Here is a 5,637-nt window from a genome sequence, read left to right as displayed (position 1 = left end):
TTAAAAATATAAACTCCCACAGCAGGCTTGTGAAGATCAGTAAATAAATTAGGAAACACTGTAGGATGCATGGTCATGACTTTACAGTAACAATAATAAGCTGGAGACTCCAAAGAAGATTCTAGATGGTATATTCAGGAAATGCATCCTTTTGTTTGCATATTTGGGGGATTTTATACATGTGCTTGTGAAGTTTCTTTGCACAATCATGAGATTTGATGTGGTAAATCTGAGAGAAAAATTTCTTTGGTAGGAAACATGATAAACAAATATAATGGGAATCTTTCAGTGGGTCTGTCCTGGTTTCAGTTAGAACAGAATTGATTTTCTTCCTAGTAGCTGGTGGAATGCTGTGTTTTGGCTTAGGATGAGAAGAGTGCTGATAACACCCCGATGTTTTAATTGTTGCAGAACAGTGCTTATACCAAGCCAAGGACATCTCAGCCTTTTGCTCTGTCCTGCCAACAGGCAGGCTGGGGGTGCAGTAAGAGCTGGGAGGGGACAGACCCAGGACAGGTGACCCAAACTAGCCAAAGGGGTATTCCATACCATCTGACGTCATGCTAAACAATATATAGGGGTGGCTAGCCGGGGGGAGGGGGCCGGACTGCTCGGGGTTAGGCTGGGCATCGGTCAGCGGGTGGTGAGCAATTGCATTGTGCATCACTTGTTTGTACATATTATTATTACTTTCCTATTATCACCATTGTAACATTATTGTTATTATTGTTATTATTATTTTGTTATTATTATTTTCCTGTCCTGTCTTATTAAACTGTCTTTATCTCAACTCACGGGCTTCACTTTCCATTTCTCTCCCCCGTCCCAGAGAGGGAGGGGGGAGGGTGAGCGAACGGCTGCGTGGTGTTTAGCTGCCAGCCGGGTTAAACCACGACAGTCTTTTTGGCGCCCAACGTGGGGCTCGAACCCACGACCCTGGGATTAAGAGTCCCATGCTCTACCAACTGAGCTAGCCGGGCCAGTTACAATGTGGTGCTTTTCCCACTCATTCCCAGTCAGACTCACTTCAGCCTCCAATACAGTCAACTGCTGAGATCCGCCTGTCACTCCACAAATATAGATGGGCTCTGGTCCTTTATATCTCGATGGCATTATAGTACATTGTGCACCGGTATCTACTAAAGCCTTATACTTCTGTGCGTCTGACGTGCCAGGCCATCGAATCCACACAGTCCAATAAACTCGATTGTCCCTTTCCTCCCCCTGGCTGGAGGCAGGGCTCCCCTAATCCTGGTCAGAATCTTCTTCATTTCTGTGTTTGAAGGACTGTCTGCTGGAAGTTGGAGCAGCAAACTTTTCAGAGAATCCCTTTTTCTTGATTGTTTTCTTTTGCAACTCACGTACCCGTGCCTCTAGGGTCGCAGTAGATTTTCCATCCCATTTTCTCATGTCCTCTCCATGGTCTCGTAAGTAAAACCACAGGGTGGCACGGGGTGAGTACCCACCATATCGTCTTCCTTGTGTGGATGAACGCCTACCCCTGATAGCTGAGACACTGCTCTGTACAGGTATGGAGGAGAATAATCTCTCTTCAAGTTGGTGAACCTTTTCAGAAAGTTTCTCCACAGTGTTCTCTTTTGGTCGCAGCATTTAAGAAGTATTTCTACTTTTTAATTACTTAGCCAGCATATTTATTAATGAAGAATTTTGAGCAGTACTGTGGAAAGAAGTTTTAGACCTGTCAGAACAGCAAATGTTTGGCATAATTTATTCAGCCTACATATTAATTTCTCAGCAGCTGCTAAGACAAGGATATCCACAGGATATCTAGACAATGTGAAAGTAGTAAATCTAGGATCAAATGACAAATGGAGCACCAATTAAAAGACTTTGAACTGAGGAAAGAAGCTTCTTGCAGGATAGTGTTGATGGTATCCCACTGTCTTATAGCACGTATTCCTATAGGAACAATTGCTGAAATTTAGGAGGGTGAAATAGGAGTCACAGAGCAAAGAGAACTTCAGTGCAGTGAAATCCTGCACAGCAGATCATGGTTTGGGAGCACCATGTGCCTCCCAAATAAAACCCCAAATCCTGGTCAACCTGAGTAGCCACAATCTACTGGCATTTGTGAGACTGGAACAAGCTGGATTTTTTTCAGGGAAAGAAATTTTCACTGGGCAAATCTTAAATTGATGTTTTATGGGAATGTACCATTTCCAATTAGAATGATTTCTCTGTTCCAGGGTAGAATTTGACCTGAATATGAAAGAGATATTACAGGACCAAGCAAATAACAATTTAGTACTAAAGTTTTCCTGTGGACTGTGGGAGACACTTACCTCCCAAGCCCTGTTGCAAAGTCCTCTGGCACTGAGAGAAATGCTATAACAGGAGTTATAGGGAGACTGCCACGGTTTCGTAAATGAGGGAAGGTTCATTAAACCAGAAAAGACAAAACTGGATTACTGACTCATGGGCTAAAATATTGTCTTAGTTGTAAAAGCAGCTGGAAATAGAAGGATTTGCTCCTCAGTTTTTCTTGTCCTAGCCCAGCTGGTGGCTGGATGGAAGTCTCCATCCTTTACCTGTCTCGGTACATTTTTTTGGGGATCCTCTGTAACCTACTGTAACCTTTATATGCATAGGTTTGAAGTCCATGAACAGCATTAAAATGGTAAAAAAAAAGCAAAGGGGAAAATATTAACACGTTCTCTATCTATCTTATTTGGGCTGTCTCCTTGCCAATTTTCTATTAAATTGATAATTTTTGAATTTGAAAGGAAGAATTATGATTTTAAAGAGCATGTTTCCATGCAAGTTGCTTTCTTTATTTATTGAAAATGACAGCTGCAGAGTTTGTATCTAGAAACTGGGCAACAGGAAAGAACTGGAGAGTAAGGCCAATGTGCAGCACCCAGGCTGTCACGGTTTAACTCACCTGGAATTTGTTGTACCATGATAATATGCTGAGACCACAGAAGAGGTGCCCATTTTCAGAAATAAGTAGTTACAGGAAGGAAAAAGAGATATCGCTTTATTCCCCCCCCCTCCTCCAAGAATTTATGCAGCATGCAGTTTGTGCTGCCTATGTATTCTCATTCCTCTGTGGATCAATAAATTAAGTAACACATCAATACCAGAGAGTAAATGAATCTCAGCAAAGGAGAGCTCCCTGCTGTGGGTTTTCTCTCTTGGCATGAGGTACGTTTGATCTAGGTGTGCCGTCATAAAAGATAAGAGCTACTTCATCATCTTTGGGGAGTGTGATTTACTAACTAAAAGTGACGGCATACCTGTCCTACAGGTATGTTTTTATTCATTTATTTCTTCTTTAAAATGTTGGCTTTTGGGGGAAGAATAGCAAACAGAGAAGAAAATATGTGGAGGGTTTTTAGGGACTGCCCATTGAGCAGCTGCTATGCAACAGGCAAAACTTGCAAGAAGGTGCAGCATTACCCCCTGAAAGCCCACTCTGTGTGTATAGTGTTTGCCAGGTCCAAACACTATTAAATCAATTCTGGATGCAGGATTTAGGAATTTGGGAGCTGGTTGATGCTCCTCATGCCTCATCAAACGTCCCCCTGTGCACAGCCTCCAGAAAGAGCCGTGGGGCTCTGCTGCTGTCCACGGAGCAGTCCGTGGACAGTCAGGGAAATCCCTGCTCCAGGGCCTAGGTTTTCCTGTGTGTGGATGTGGTTTTGTCTCCTACAACACTTTTGCTTGGTGTATCTGGAGCTGGTTTTTATTGCCATTTTATTTGCTGGGGATAAATGCCCTGCGCTCCAGGGTAATCCTGGCTTGAATCGGCTTGGGTGCTGCCGCAAGAGGGAGCGCAGCTGCCGGCAGGGCCGGGCAGCTCGCTGGAAAGAGCATCCCTTGACACGCAGAGCAGCTCAGGCAAGGCACTCAGCATTTTTGTCAACAAGCGGAGCTACTGGAGATGAAGAAGGAGTGTTTTTACAGAGGAAACGGAGTTCTTCCCCTATTCACTGACTCAAAGGTGAGGCAGGGCTGGGTTAAGCCCACAGCCCCTTCTAGAAGGATAATTTTTCATGCTACATCTGCCTGGAGCCTGCCTACATCCCAGCCTATGTAACACATTCAATAGTGCTGGCAAGGCATTTATAAATCAGATAATTAGAGATGTAGCTTACTGTAGCATCTTGAAGGAGGCTCAGCACTGGGCAGTGACTTTTATTTAAAGTCTGGCAGTTAAATGTATTATACTGCATAAACCTTGAAATGGCTTGATTATAAAATGTGTTTTGGAAATTCCGTGTGCCTTCCCCACAGAGTGCTAAACCTGGTGAAAAATGGGTAGCATCAATAAACACCAAACCTTGTACCAATAAATGTGTTCCCTTCATTACTCAAAGAGCCCGGAGCTATGGAGGTATAAAAGGCCCCATTCTCCCCTACAGGGGAATAACACATATAGGGTAGAGGAAACTTAATAAATTTCAGCATGCAGTTTCCTGCTCATTTCTGCATGGGAGGGGGATGGGGAAGGACTTAGGGCTTGCTTTCTCCATAGGAAAAAAAACAAAAATGATAAAAAAATAGCTGCCTGCTTAATTTACAGATGCTGGGAAACCAAAAGAGACAGAAACATCTTTTTCTTGTTAACTTTCCTACGGACTCTGCTTTTGCAGTTCTCCTCAGATACCCCTCATCAATGGTTTCCTCTGCTGCATATTTTAAAAAGCCCTGCAAAAGTGTTGTGCAGCCCAGCCCCGTCCTTTGCACTGGAGGGGTGGGAGCTGCGTGCCCGTGCAGCACTCCAGGTACCCTGGCAGACCTTTGCAACCAGTGCAGGATTTGCCTGTGAGCTGCAGCCTTTGAGTTCCTGCAGCCCTGACAAGCAGGGAGAGATCAGCTGTGTTTTGGTATCAATACAAATTAATTGTCACTAATTGCATTCTGCAGGATAGTTATAAAGCGACCTATGCTACACATGAAGAGCGGGAATGTGTAATTTCTGTTAAACTCTTAAAGAAACCCTCTTATCTAACACAGGTGAAGTGCAGGAGCATTTAAGGAGTCACTTCACCACTGCAGCAGCTACCTGCATCAACACAGGAGCTGAACTGCCCCAGACCCAGCTCTGTGAGTGTGAAATCGTCTGATGGCAGGCAAGTGCTAGCCCTGTGGGGGACACAGAACAGACATTGACAAGCTGGTCCACTGATTTCCATCCTGGCTGGGGGGGATCCAGATCCTTTCCACCTTTTCCTCCTTCCTCTTGTGCTCTGCAAAGCTGGATTCCAGTCAGACCAGGGTAAAACTGGGGTATATCGCAGTGCCTGAGTTCTCAAAGCTTCATTTTTTTTTGGAGCCAAATTTCTTCCTTTGGCTGGCCCAGATCTTAGTTTGAGTCTAAACTTTTCCCAGACCTTGAAGTAGATCCAGAGATGGTCCTGTAGGCTGTCTATGCGTGAGCGTGTGTATACTTTTAGGTACCTACAAAGTTCTGACAATGTGAGTCCTTTTAGAGGATTATTCCCATTGCATCGAATGACTTGTTTTCCCTGATTCATAACTTGAGTAAAGATTCTCCCATGCAGCTTTATCCCTGGAAAAACCTGTTGGATTTTAGTTCCACTCTTTGCAGCTGCATGGCAGGGGAGACCTTGAGGAGCTTCCTCCCGGGCTGGAAAAGAAGCTCTGGCAGGA

At 44.3% G+C, this 5,637-nt stretch overlaps 1 non-coding gene across 1 annotated transcript; it reads right to left on the bottom strand.

Annotated features, from left to right (window-relative positions):
• Nucleotides 1–907: 907 nt before the first annotated feature.
• TRNAK-CUU lies at nucleotides 908–980 on the bottom strand. Its single transcript has one exon. It is a non-coding gene; the product is annotated as a tRNA-Lys (tRNA).
• Between the last annotated feature and the right edge of the window lie 4,657 nt (nucleotides 981–5,637).

Source organism: Aythya fuligula, chromosome 3 (genome assembly GCF_009819795.1).
Source record: "Aythya fuligula isolate bAytFul2 chromosome 3, bAytFul2.pri, whole genome shotgun sequence".
Classification (NCBI taxonomy): Eukaryota; Metazoa; Chordata; class Aves; order Anseriformes; family Anatidae; genus Aythya; species Aythya fuligula.
The sequence above is the reverse complement of the archived record's forward strand: the minus strand, read 5'-3'. Positions and strand labels throughout refer to the sequence as shown.